The sequence below is a fragment of the Cherax quadricarinatus genome, chromosome 15, assembly GCF_038502225.1.
Source record: "Cherax quadricarinatus isolate ZL_2023a chromosome 15, ASM3850222v1, whole genome shotgun sequence".
In the NCBI taxonomy this organism is placed as follows: Eukaryota; Metazoa; Arthropoda; class Malacostraca; order Decapoda; family Parastacidae; genus Cherax; species Cherax quadricarinatus.
In genome coordinates this window covers 6,944,694-6,959,693 of record NC_091306.1, presented here as the reverse complement: position 1 = coordinate 6,959,693, position 15,000 = coordinate 6,944,694, and positions in this window count along the sequence as shown.

Here is a 15,000-nt window from a genome sequence, read left to right as displayed (position 1 = left end):
GTTCTTTTGTTATTCTATCTCTACACCTGGCGAACGGTCCGGCAGGCAGCGGCCATCCAGGAAGGGGATGCCATCCTCTCATACGTGTGTAGAGTGCATGCCTGCGTGCCACCTTTGGCACTCTCGCTGGATTTCTGCTCTCTTTCAACTCACGCACGTGCGTTCGTAATATCTGCCCGTTTCTCACACGTGCTGCACGAACCAGCTTGACCTTTGTTATGTGTGAGAGCGTGCGTCCAGAGAGGTCATTTACGTACATTGGTAAGGGAATAACTAAGAGAGAACAGATCTTAAGTGAATTCCACTGCTGCATGCTATCATCCGCAGGTTGCTGCATGCTATCATCCGCAGGTTGCTGCATGCTATCATCCGCAGGTTGCTGCATGCTATCATCCGCAGGTTGCTGCATGCTATCATCCGCAGGTTGCTGCATGCTATCATCCGCAGGTTGCTGCATGCTATAATCCGCAGGTTGCTGCATGCTATCATCCGCAGGTTGATGCATGCTATCATCCGCAGGTTGCTGCATGCTATCATCCGCAGGTTGCTGCATGCTATCATCCGCAGGTTGCTGCATGCTATCATCCGCAGGTTGCTGCATGCTATCATCCGCAGGTTGCTGCATGCTATCATCCGCAGGTTGCTGCATGCTATCATCCGCAGGTTGATGCATGCTATCATCCGCAGGTTGCTGCATGCTATAATCCGCAGGTTGCTGCATGCTATCATCCGCAGGTTGCTGCATGCTATCATCCGCAGGTTGCTGCATGCTATCATCCGCAGGTTGCTGCATGATATCATCCGCAGGTTGCTGCATGCTATCATCCCCAGGTTGCTGCATGCTATCATCCGCAGGTTACTGCATGCTATCATCCGCAGGTTGCTGCATACTATCATCCGCAGGTTGCTGCATGCTATCATCCGCAGGATGCTGCATGCTATCATCCGCAGGTTGCTGCATGTTATCATCCGCAGGTTATCTGGAGTTTATCTGGAGAGAGTTCCGGGGGTCAACGCCCCCGCGGCCCGGTCTGTGACCAGGCCTCCTTAGGTCAGTGTCCCAGGATGCGACCCACACCAGTCGACTAACACCCAGGTACCCATTTTACTGATGGGGAACATAGACAACAGGTGGAAAGAAACACGTCCAATGTTTCTACTCTGGCTGGGAATCGAACCCAGGCCCTCACCGTGTGAAGCGAGAGCGTTAACCACCAGGCCACCAGAGCTGCATGCTATCATCCGCAGGTTGCTGCATGCTATAATCCGCAGGTTGCTGCATGCTATAATCCGCAGGTTACTGCATGCTATCATCCGCAGGTTGCTGCATGCTATCATCCGCAGGTTGCTGCATGCTATCATCCGCAGGTTGCTGCATGCTATCATCCGCAGGTTGCTGCATGCTATCATCCGCAGGCTGCTGCATGCTATCATCCGCAGGTTACTGCATGCTGTCATCCGCAGGTTGCTGCATGCTATCATCCGCAGGTTGCTGCATGCTATCATCCGCAGGATGCTGCATGCTATCATCCGCAGGTTGCTGCATATCATCCGCAGGTTGCTGCATGCTATCATCCGCAGGTTGCTGCATGCTATCATCCGCAGGTTGCTGCATGCTATCATCCGCAGGTTGCTGCATGCTATAATCCGCAGGTTGCTGCATGCTATCATCCGCAGGTTGCTGCATGCTATCATCCGCAGGTTACTGCATGCTATCATCCGCGGGTTGCTGCATGCTATCATCCGCAGGTTGCTGCATGCTATCATCCGCAGGATGCTGCATGCTATCATCCGCAGGTTGCTGCATATCATCCGCAGGTTGCTGCATGCTATCATCCGCAGGATGCTGCATGCTATCATCCGCAGGTTGCTGCATATCATCCGCAGGTTGCTGCATGCTATCATCCGCAGGATGCTGCATGCTATCATCCGCAGGTTGCTGCATATCATCCGCAGGTTGCTGCATGCTATCATCCGCAGGATGCTGCATGCTATCATCCGCAGGTTGCTGCATATCATCCGCAGGTTGCTGCATATCATCCGCAGGTTGCTGCATGATATCATCCGCAGGATGCTGCATGCTATCATCCGCAGGTTGCTGCATGCTATCATCCGCAGGTTGCTGCATGCTATCATCCGCAGGTTGCTGCATGCTATCATCCGCAGGTTGCTGCATGCTATCATCCGCAGGTTGCTGCATATCATCTGCAGGATGCTGCATATCATCCGCAGGTTACTGCATGCTATCATCCGCAGGTTGCTGCATGATATCCGCAGGTTGCTGCATGCTATCATCCGCAGGTTGCTGCATGCTATCATCCGCAGGATGCTGCATGCTATCATCCGCAGGTTGCTGCATGCTATCATCCGCAGGTTGCTGCATGCTATCATCCGCAGGTTGCTGCATGCTATCATCCGCAGGATGCTGCATGCTATCATCCGCAGGATGCTGCATGCTATCATCCGCAGGTTGCTGCATGCTATCATCCGCAGGTTGCTGCATGCTATCATCCGCAGGTTGCTGCATGCTATCATCCGCAGGATGCTGCATGCTATCATCCGCAGGATGCTGCATGCTATCATCCGCAGGTTGCTGCATGCTATCATCCGCAGGTTGCTGCATGCTATCATCCGCAGGTTGCTGCATGCTATCATCCGCAGGATGCTGCATGCTATCATCCGCAGGTTGCTGCATGCTATCATCCGCAGGTTGCTGCATGCTATCATCCGCAGGTTACTGCATGCTATCATCCGCAGGATGCTGCATGCTATCATCCGCAGGATGCTGCATGCTATCATCCGCAGGTTGCTGCATGCCTTCATATATCCCCATACATTCCCTACATATATTACATGCATATATTCCAATACATTCCTGCATATATTCCAGTACGTTCCTGTATAAATACATTCCCCTGTATATATTCCAATACATTGTCCTTCATACATACTAATATATTCCTGCATATATTCCAATACATTTTTCATATCTATCCCCCCACCTCTGACTGGGAAGAATCCATTCACTTCTTTCATAGCCAAGTAAATAGATCAGCGTCAGATGTGTCAAGTATGTCAGGTGTTAGGTTTGTCAGGTGTTAGGTTTGTCAGGTGTTAGGTTTGTCAGGTGTTAGGTTTGTCAGGTGTTAGGTTTGTCAGGTGTTAGGTTTGTCAGGTGCGTCGGGTGTGTCAGGTGTGTCAAATGTGTCAAATGTGTCGGGTGTGTAAGTGTCTCAAGTGTGTCAGGTGTGTAAAGTGCGTCAGGTATGTCAAGTGTGTCAGGTGTGTCAAGTGCGTCAGGTACGTCAAGTGTGTCAGGTGTATCAAGTGTGTCAGGTGTGTCAAATGTCTCAAGTGTGCCAGGTTTGTCGAGTGTCTCAAGTGTGTTAAGTGTGTTAAGTGTGTCAGGTGTGTCAGGTGTGTCAGGTATGTCAAGTGTGTCAGGTGTATCAAGTGTGTCAGGTGTATCAAGTGTGTCAAGTGTCTCAAGTGTGTCAGGTTTGTCAAGTGTCTCAAGTGTGTCAAGTGTGTCAGGTGTGTCAGGTGTGGATTCTGGACAGCAGGATCCTCGTTTCATAGATTTCCAGCTCAGAATCTTTGCCAGTCATTACGATACTTAATTTGTAAGTTTGTCTCTTGTGGTCTGGTTTATCTTTCCCCTGTGGCTTACATTCCTCCCCCCTGTGTGTGGGGGGGGGGGTCGCGGGGGTCGAGTCCCGGATCCCGCCTCTGTGAGAGAGGAGGTGACTGCTATTTGCACAGTAGTTGCTCACTCATACAGGGCCCCGTATTCTACCATTCTCATGCTTCTCTCTCACTTTGTTATTTGTCTTCTCTCTCTCTTTACACAAGGCTAGGTTAAGGGTACCTACCTTTATTTACAAGGTAAGAGCTGTTAACTCTCTCTCTCTCTCTTTCTCTCTCTCTTTCTCTCTCTCTCTCCCTCACACAACAATTTTTCAAAGATTCATGTAGGTAGCTACTATTTAATGCAAACTCAAACTCGCAAAATGAATTCCTAAGACATTTCAACAAAGTAATATATCAATAACAACACTGCGACTAGCCAAGGATTCGAACCCATGTCGTTTTGGTCCCCCTCATTGTGAGTGAAAATCACATGATGGTCTAACCCACAGGACCACGCAATCCTGAAGGACTGTGTGGTCCTGTGGATTAGTTTTCGCCCACCATGAGGCAGGCCAAAGCAGGATGGGTTCGAGTCCTTGGCTATATATATATATATATACAAGGAATTCGCGAGAGCATGCGAAATATACACAAACACTGATCTCTGGCTGAAAGAGACTCGAACCTACGAGCCTTAGGACAAGGTACGCAGTGCTTTACCAATCTACCCACACTGGACAATACCTTGGCATGTAGCTTGCGCTACACGTTTGATCCAAGGCAGCCAGCTTTCAGGAAGAAGGCTTACAGCTTTTCATTTCATCCCCTGCATGCATCAACCTTACTAGAGATTTTAACAATGCAGCGCAAGCTACACGCCAAGGTATTGTCCAGTATGGGTAGATTGGTAAAGCACTGCGTACCTTGTCCTAAGGCTCGTAGGTTCGAGTCTCTTTCAGCCAGAGATCAGTGTTTGTTTATATATATATATATATATATATATATATATATATATATATATATATATATATATATATATATATATATATATATATATATAACTTGAAGCTGCTCTCAAGACACAGGTATAATTGGCAGGTTAATAATAATCTTCATCTACATCCGACACCTTGCATCACTTTATTGCCTCGTGAGAACACAAATTTAAATCACTATATAAAATACTTAGAGAATCTGCAAGAGCTCTTACAAAATATGAAGCTTAATGAGAAACCGGTCTGCGGTATAACTGGATAATAATCTGGGCTGGGATGATGAAGCTGTGGTCATTACTTGTGCAACATATTAAGCTGTGTTGGGCTTCCTGCAGAGCTGCGGGCACATTTGCAAGTGAATAAACGCATATTTCAGTGTATGAACGCTCGTTGCAAGTGGTTAAAGGCGCAATACAAGTGAATAAATGCAAACTGCAGTGTACAGACGCACATTACTGGTGCACAAACACAAACTGCAGTGTACAGACGCACATTACCGGTGCACAAACAAACTGCAGTGCACAGACGCACATTACTGGTGCACAAACTGCAGTGTACAGACGCACATTACCGGTGCACAAACACAAACTGCAGTGTACAGACGCACATTACTGGTGCAAAAACACAAACTGCAGTGTACAGACGCACATTACTGGTGCACAAACACAAACTGCAGTGTACAGACGCACATTACTGGTGCACAAACACAAACTGCAGTGTACAGACGCACATTACTGGTGCACAAACTGCAGTGTACAGACGCACATTACCGGTGCACAAACACAAACTGCAGTGTACAGACGCACATTACTGGTGCACAAACACAAACTGCAGTGTACAGACGCACATTACTGGTGCACAAACACAAACTGCAGTGTACAGACGCACATTACTGGTGCACAAACACAAACTGCAGTGTACAGACGCACATTACTGGTACACAAACACAAACTGCAGTGTACAGACGCACATTACCGGTGCACAAACACAAACTGCAGTGCACAGACGCACATTACCGGTGCACAAACACAAACTGCAGTGTACAGACGCACATTACCGGTGCACAAACACAAACTGCAGTGTACAGACGCACATTACTGGTGCACAAACACAAACTGCAGTGTACAGACGCACATTACTGGTACACAAACACAAACTGCAGTGTACAGACGCACATTACCGGTGCACAAACACAAACTGCAGTGTACAGACGCACATTACCGGTGCACAAACACAAACTGCAGTGTACAGACGCACATTACCGGTGCACAAACACAAACTGCAGTGTACAGACGCACATTACTGGTACACAAACACAAACTGCAGTGTACAGACGCACATTACTGGTACACAAACACAAACTGCAGTGTACAGACGCACATTACCGGTGCACAAACACAAACTGCAGTGTACAGACGCACATTACTGGTGCACAAACACAAACTGCAGTGTACAGACGCACATTACCGGTGCACAAACACAAACTGCAGTGTACAGACGCACATTACCGGTGCACAAACACAAACTGCAGTGTACAGACGCACATTACTGGTGCACAAACACAAACTGCAGTGTACAGACGCACATTACTGGTGCACAAACTGCAGTGTACAGACGCACATTACTGGTGCACAAACTGCAGTGTACAGACGCACACTGCAGATGACTTTAAAAGGAATATTGAAGTACATAAGCGAATAATACAGATAAACGTACGCTGAAAATATATAAAAGACACTTAACAGGGAAGACAAATCAAAACACAGTGAACAAATCCAGAAAAAAATGGTTTAAGAAACAGATAAGTTGATACATGGTAGAACTGTGCAAAATCTGGCAGGTATCTTCGGAACGTTTCGCCATGATGGTCTGATTGATACCTCAACTCCTCTTCCTCCTCCTCCTCCTCCATCTTCCTCCATCACAGTCGACAAAATTCACAAGCCAGTGAAGAAAATACAAAAACGGAATTTACAAAAATCACAACGCGGTGAACAAAACTCACAACACACTGAACAAAACTCACAACACACTGAACAAAACTCACAACACACTGAACAAAACTCACAACACACTGAACAAAACTCACAACACACTGAACAAAACTCACAACACACTGAACAAAACTCACAACACACTGAACAAAACTCACAACACACTGAACAAAACTCACAACACACTGAACAAAACTCACAACACACTGAACAAAACTCACAACACACTGAACAAAACTCACAACACACTGAACAAAACTCTCACAAAACTCACAACACACTGAACAAAACTCACAACACACTGAACAAAACTCACAACACACTGAACAAAACTCACAACACACTGAACAAAACTCACAACCCACTGAACAAACCTCACAACCCACTGAACAAAACTCACAACACACTGAACAAAACTCACAACACACTGAACAAAACTCACAACACACTGAACAAAACTCACAACACACTGAACAAAACTCACAACACACTGAACAAAACTCACAACACACTGAACAAAACTCACAACCCACTGAACAAAACTCACAACACACTGAACAAAACTCACAACACACTGAACAAAACTCACAACCCACTGAACAAAACTCACAACACCCTGAACAAAACTCACAACACACTGAACAAAACTCACAACACACTGAACAAAACTCACAACACACTGAACAAAAGTCACAACACACTGAACAAAACTCACAACACACTGAACAAAACTCACAACACTGAACAAAACTCACAACACACTGAACAAAACTCACAACACTGAACAAAACTCACAACACTGAACAAAACTCACAACACTGAACAAAACTCACAACACTGAACAAAACTCACAACACACTGAACAAAACTCACAACACTGAACAAAACTCACAACACTGAACAAAACTCACAACACACTGAACAAAACTCACAACACACTGAACAAAACTCACAACACACTGAACAAAACTCACAACACACTGAACAAAACTCACAACACACTGAACAAAACTCACAACACTGAACAAAACTCGCAACACTGAACAAAACTCGCAACACTGAACAAAACTCACAACACTGAACAAAACTCACAACACACTGAACAAAACTCACAACACACTGAACAAAACTCACAACACACTGAACAAAACTCACAACACACTGAACAAAACTCACAACACACTGAACAAAACTCACAACACACTGAACAAAACTCACAACACTGAACAAAACTCGCAACACTGAACAAAACTCGCAACACTGAACAAAACTCACAACACTGAACAAAACTAAACACGCTGAACAAAGCTCACAACACACTGAACAAAAATCCCCCCCTATAACCAGTCTTTAATTTCGTGCGTCTCATTAATTACATTAGTGAGGTAGAATCTGCCTCACGAAAAAATCCGAATTTACTTTTTTTCCCACACCTTGAGTGTCGTGTGTGTGTGTGTGTGTGTGTGTGTGTGTGTGTATGTGTGTGTGTGTGTGTGTGTGTGTGTGTGTGTGTTTGTGTGTGTGTGTGTGTGTTTGTGTGTGTGTTTGTGTGTGTGTGTGTTTGTGTGTGTGTGTTTGTGTGTGTGTGTTTGTGTGTGTGTGTTTGTGTGTTGTGTGTGTGTGTGTGTGTGTGTGTGTGTGTGTGTGTGTACTCACCTAATTGTGGTTGGAGGGGTCGAGATTCAGCTCCTGGCCCCGCCTCTTCACTAATCACTACTAGGTCCTCTCTCTGCTTCCTGAGCTTTGTCATACCTCGTCTTAAAGCTATGTATGGTTCCTGCCTCCACTACCTCACTTGCTAGGCTATTTCACTTCCTGACGACTCTGTGACTGAAGAAGTACTTCCTAACATCCCTGTGACTCGTTTGAGTCTTCGGTTTCCAATTGTGACCCCTTGTTTCTGTGTCCACTCTCTGGAACATCCTGTCTCTGTCCACCTTGTCTATTCCACGCATTATTTTGTATGTTGTTATCATGTCTCCCCTTAGACGTGTGTGTGTGTGTGTGTGTGTGTGTGTGTGTGTGTGTGTGTGTGTGTGTGTGTGTGTGTGTGTGTGTGTGTGTGTGTGTGTGTGAGGAACGTTTTGTATAAATTCTTGCTATGAATGTTTGGTAAGAATGTACGTTATGTATGCATGTTAAGCATGTAAGGAATGCTTGTTAAGAATACATGTTAGAAATGCATGTGAGCAATGCATGTTTTTAATGAACCACGGTAACGGGTGGGGATCGAACTCACGGCAAGTGACTCTTAAAACTCCAGGCCAGTGCGTAAACCACTGGGCCAGCTGGCTACAATAAAATTATTCAACTACGGGTATATTTATACACCATTGGGAGGTTAGCATGGGCCGCCACTATAACCATAAATGCTAACCTTCCTATGGTGTATAAGTATCCCTAGTTAGATGAATCTTACTGTAGCCAGCTCGCCTAGTCGCTTACGCACTGGCCTGGAGTTTTAGACTCACTTGTCGTAGGTTCGAACCCTACCCGTACCGTGATTTGCTTGTAATTGTATTATTACGATTTCGTGAATCATGTCACGAATGATTTTTAGGAAAGTCTGTTGGGAACTCTTCCTAGGAATGCAAGTAAACTATCTTGTTTACCAGCTGGTTGCCAGCTGTCACGTTGTTTACCAGTTGGTTGCCAGCTGTCACGGTGTTTACCAGTTGGTTGCCAGCTGTCACGTTGTGCATCAGCTGGTTGGCAGTTGCCACGTTGTTTACCAGTTGGTTGCCAGCTGTCACGTTGTTTACCAGCTGGTTGACAGCTGTAACGTTATCAGCTGGTTCCCAGCTGCCACGTTGTTTACCAGCTGGTCGCCAGCTGTCACTATTTACTAGGCTGTATTAGCTACTTAACAGCAGTTTACAAGCTGTCCACCAGCTTGTCCCATTCATCCTCAATTTTAACAGCATCTGACAGGGTTGGATTCTAGCTCTTGAGCCTCTTAATGAAACTGAGCCATAGCTCCCTGACTCAGCTGATGTGCTTACCTTGTGTCAGAAGAGTTTGAATCTCGGCTTCGGAGCCTATTATACAGCAATGTAGGTTGCAGCTTCTGGGTCCCTGCCATATATATTATTCATACTGATAGCCGTTCAATATGGTATAGCTCCTGACGATGCACGAGAGCGCGAAAGATCTTGAGCTAAAAATTTCCACCCCCCTACCCACGTGGCTTTCTCTGCATTGTTAAGATCACAAGTTTGCGAGTGTACTGCATATATATATATATATATATATATATATATATATATATATATATATATATATATATATATATATATATATATATATATATATATATATATATATATTTCTTTGCTTCTTTACATGGTGCCAAATCTGCACATCACTCCCTATGAGAGCAAAAGACTCTCAGACGGTGCAACATCCCCCTCCCCCCTACATTAAAAGCAAGAGTGCCGGGAGTATACACAAAAAACAGTGTCTGGGGTCCAAGGCTGTTCAACAACATACATAAGGGTGATTACCAATATACCCTTGGCTGTCTTCTAGAGGGAGTTAGACAGATACTTAATATCAGTGCCTGACCAGCAGGGCTGTGGTTCGAGCGTTGGATTGCGTGGGGCCAGGAGTAAACAGCCTGGTTCACAAGGTTCTGATCCACCGCGAGGCCTGGTCATGGACCGGGCAGCGGGGGCGCTGACCCCCGGAACTCCCTCCAGATAGGTAAGTTGGTATACCTTAAGTTAGTAAGTTGAGTAAATTGGTGAGTAAAACAGTAAGAGGAAATATAGAAAATGCGACACATAACGATGAAATTCCCGGCGACGCTGTATATTGAAGGTAAATCCTGCTAAATCCGCGACGAACATTGGAATTTCACTGGATTTAATCCTTGCCCATCACTTTACACCTTCCGCCTCTCTCCCCCCCCCCCTCTCCTCTCTCTCTCTCTCTCTCTCTCTCTCTCTCTCTCTCTCTCTTTCTCTCTCTCTCTCTCTCTCAAAACACACTTCTCCTCTACCTATTCCTGTCTTATATGTCTCCTCCCCTTTAAAGACAGACACACACACACACACACACACACTTCCCTCTTGTCTGTTTCCTGTCTTCGTCGAGTTGTACATACCTTCCCATACCTCTCTTCTCCTCCCCACCTCTCCCCTCTCCTCCCCTCACATCCCCTCCCCTTCCCCCCCTGACAGACTGTTGACATTGTTCCTATATAACTGTTAATTTCCGGCAGCCAGACTCTCAGTGCAAATGTTGCCAGATTTTTTTTCTTCTGGCCGGGGGTTTGGGGAAGGGAGAGAGTGAGGGGAGGTGGGAAGGGGGAAGAGGGTAAAGGGGGGAGAAGAAGGTAGAGAAGGAGGATGGAGAGTGAGCTAGAAGGGGAGTTAGGTGCGTGGGAAAACAGAGTGGAGAGGGGAAAATGGGGAGGAATAATGTTTAAGAGGAGAAGGGGTTGTGAGCATGAAAAGGGAGACAAGAGAGAGAGAGAGAGAGAATTGGAAGAAAGGAGAGGTAAAAGGATATATAAAGATAAATCAGTAGCTAAGAAAAGGAGGGATCACAAATAAAGGAACGTCAAAATAAAGGGAACGTGGAGAAAAAATAAAGAAATGTGAGGGAAAAGAAAGGAACATAAGAAACTGGTGAGAAACATGGAAAAAATGAAAAAATCGGGAAAAATAGAGACGAACGTGGGAAAAACGAAAGCAGCTCAGAGGAAAGAAAGAGAAAGGGAACTGTTGGGGGAAGCAGAGAGGAGTGATCAAACGAAAGAGAAAAAAGGTGATAAAGGCAAGTTAAAACAATAAGAAAAGAAGATGAGGAATGGGAAGAAAATAGTAGCTGATAAAGATGAGCAGCAATAATAGTGATAATAGTAGCAGTAACTGTAGTAATAGTTGTAGTAATAGTAGCAGCTGTAGTAATAGTATCAGTGGCAGTGATAGTAGGAATAGTTGTACTAGTAATAGTAACAGTTGTAGTAGTAATAATAGTTGCAGCAGTAGTAGTAATAGCAGCTGTAGTAGTAGCAGTAATAGCAGCAGTTGTATTAGCATAAGTAGTAGTAGTAGTGAAGTAGCTGTGTCATTGGCATGTTACGTGAGTAAGTAGGAGTCTGTTACTAGTGTCACAACATACATGTAGGGATGTGATAGTCTGAGTCACTGTAAGGTCTGTGGCGGTGACCTGCTGGAGTTCAAACCCCGGCACCATCCGCGGGCATAGTCAGTCAGGTTGTAGACACCGAGCCCATAGGATTACGGCTGGTGGATGTCACTTGTGTACACAGTGTTGTTGGTGCTGGTGCACCTGATCATACATATAGCATAACTAATGCTGCAAACATGCCACGTCCAGACGTTAATGGTTCTTGCCCTCAGACAGACTTCAGACAATCCGTCGATCTTATTCTTACACGAGCCCTTAGAGACTGTCCCTATGTTTGACGGTAACTCTAGCAGCCTTGAGACTTGGTTTGTTGCTATTCGGAATGCGGTTAATAATGTTGCCGGAGGTCGAGCTTCAGAAGTCAGTCTCATCAGGCTAAGGACAGTCTTTTTTTCGGTCTCCCTTGCCAGGTGTTGCGAAAGTTCTCATCAGTTCTCGTGGTGGCGATGACTTCATTAGTTGGTCTCAGTTTGAAGATTTCTTTCCTGTTTACTGTTTAAAACTGACTCGCTCCATTCCATATTTGTTGCAGCCCAGAATTCGAGTTTTATCATGAGGGAAGTAGATAATTTGTCCTAGATTTTGGTAAACTTGTTGCCTATGGCACTATCCAACAAATGACACCACCTTCTGCTGTGCCAGGTTCACAACCGAACCAATCACTTGCGATGTAGCCTTTAACTGTTCTTCTTAAGGCACAAACGTTCACTGACTCAGATTCTTTCCCATCTACTTTGAGACCTGCATCCCAAGGGCCTGCTACCCATGCAACAGATAATATTGTTGCCTCTGTGAGTAATGGTGGTTCTTCTCAGGGTAGGAGCAACATTCCTTCCCGTCGAATCTTGTAACGAAATCCTTGAGAAATTGTGTACTAAATTTATATACGATCAATAAGTCCACTATCATCCCCCACCATTGTGCCAGTAATGGCCGAGCTGAAAGGACACACAAGAAAGTATTTGATGCTTTACGGGCAACGATTAATCCTAACAGAGAAGCGTAGGGTGAATCAATACTTGATGTTCGATGTGGACTTAACTCTGCCTGCAATGTCTATAGGCAATGTTCCACATTATGTTTTATGTAGTGTAGATAAATGTCTACCCTATAAGTTGCTGTACTCCAGTCAACAACTCAATACAATGACCACAATGACTCGTGCACGTGTGGCACATGATATTTTTAGAAGGAGAATCAAAGAAAGACTTAAAAAATCAACAGCAAAATTTGCTAAAGTCAGGAATGCTGGAGCACAGCCAACCAAAATTAAAGTCGGCTCGAGAGTCAAGTTAATTAATTTTAATAGGACGTCTGCAATGCTTTGCAAAGCTTGACCAAAAGTTTGCTGGTCTGTATCGAGTTATTGAACACGAAAGTGGTAATGAGTAAAAAGTTGGAGAAATATGCACTGGTAGGCTTAAAGTGTCACATGTGGACCACATGAAGTTGGTTTGTGACGAGACTGATGAGACTTCTGACACCCAGACTGAAGAGCCACTGCTTAACCATCTTTCTGACACTGTACCTTCTGCCTCTTACCACCTGACTGACAGACACGTACTGTCGCTACTCCTTCCAGTCACGGCAGGTGTTGAGGACACCCCAGGTGCCAGCCAGCGTCACTAATTTTGATTCCTCTCAGCCATGGTAAGTGTTAACCATAGCCACTGAAGTTGACCTCCTAGGTCATATGAAAACGTTGTCTTAGCAGAGTTGGGGTTAAATATGAATACCTTGCACAGATAGAGAGTTATTTCAGTCATTGCCTTACCATGGACTTTGCTATACTTGTTATATTGTTGGACTGTGTCATTTTATGGTTGCTGTGCGATTGTCTACCTGGAGCCTACCTGGAGGTTATTTCGGGGATCAACGCCCCCGCGGCCCGGTCCACGACTAGGCCTCCCGGTGGATCAGGGTCTGATCAACCAGGCTGTTACTGCTGGCCGCACGCAGTCCAACGTACGAACCACAGCCTGGCTGATCCGGCACTAATTTTAGGTATCTGTCCAGCTCTCTCTTGAAGGAAGTCAGGGGTTTATTGGTAATTTCCCTTATGCTTGGTGGGAGGCTGTTGAACAGTCTTGGGCCCCGGACACTTATGGTGTTTTCTCTTAGTGTACCAATGGCGCCCCTACTTTTAATTGGGGGTATTTTGCATCGCCTGCCCAGTCTTTTACTTTCGTAGGGAGTGATTTATGTGTGCAGATTTGGGACCATTCCTTCCAGGATTTTCCAAGTGTAGATTATGATATATCTCTCTTTCCTGCGTTCCAACGAGTACAAGTCAAGTGCTTCCAAGCGTTCCCAGTAGTTAAGGTGCTTGACAGAACTTATACATGCAGTAAAGGTTCTCTGTACACTCTCTAGATCTGCAGTTTCACCTGCTTTGAACGGAGATGTTAATGTACAGCAGTATTCCAGCCTAGAGAGAACAAGTGATTTGAAAAGGATTATCATTGGCTTGGCATCTCTCGTTTTGAACGTTCTCATTATCCATCCTATCATTTTCTTTGCACGTGCGATCGTGGCACTGTTTTGATCCTTGAAAGTGAGATCCTCAGACATTACTACTCCCAGGTCCCTTACATTATTTTTCCGCTCTATTGTATGGCCAGAGTTTGTAGTATACTCTGTTCTAGTTATTATCCCCTCCAGTTTTCCATAACGGAGTAGTTGGAATTTGTCCTCATTGAACATCATATTGTTTACCGTTGCCCACTGGGAAACTTTGTTTATATCTTCTTGGAGGTTAACCGCGTCCTTAGCAGATGACAGCCTCATGCAGATCCTAGTATCGTCTGAAAAGCATGATACGGTGCTGTGGGTTACATCTCTGTCTACGTCTGATATGAGGATGAGGAACAGGATGGGGGCGAGTACTGTGCCTTGTGGAACAGAGCTCTTCACTATGGCAGCCTCCGATTTAACTCTGTTGACCTGTTCGATTGGTTAGGAAGTTGAAGATCCATCTCCCCACTTTGCCACCTCTGCCATTTTATATAAATAAATTAATGCCTCTTCTTGCATTTGCTTCAGATTTATTGTGTGTGTTCGTTTACTTAAGTAGCTTAGATGCTTAGACTTCAAAAGTTTCTCTGCGCGACTGTGTCATTGGACATGACTGTCAGTCTATTTAACTGTGAGCTAATTTCTATAGTACATTGATCATTCATGTCCTCTACGAGTTTTGGACGTTAATGGCTGTGACTTGTGTGCAC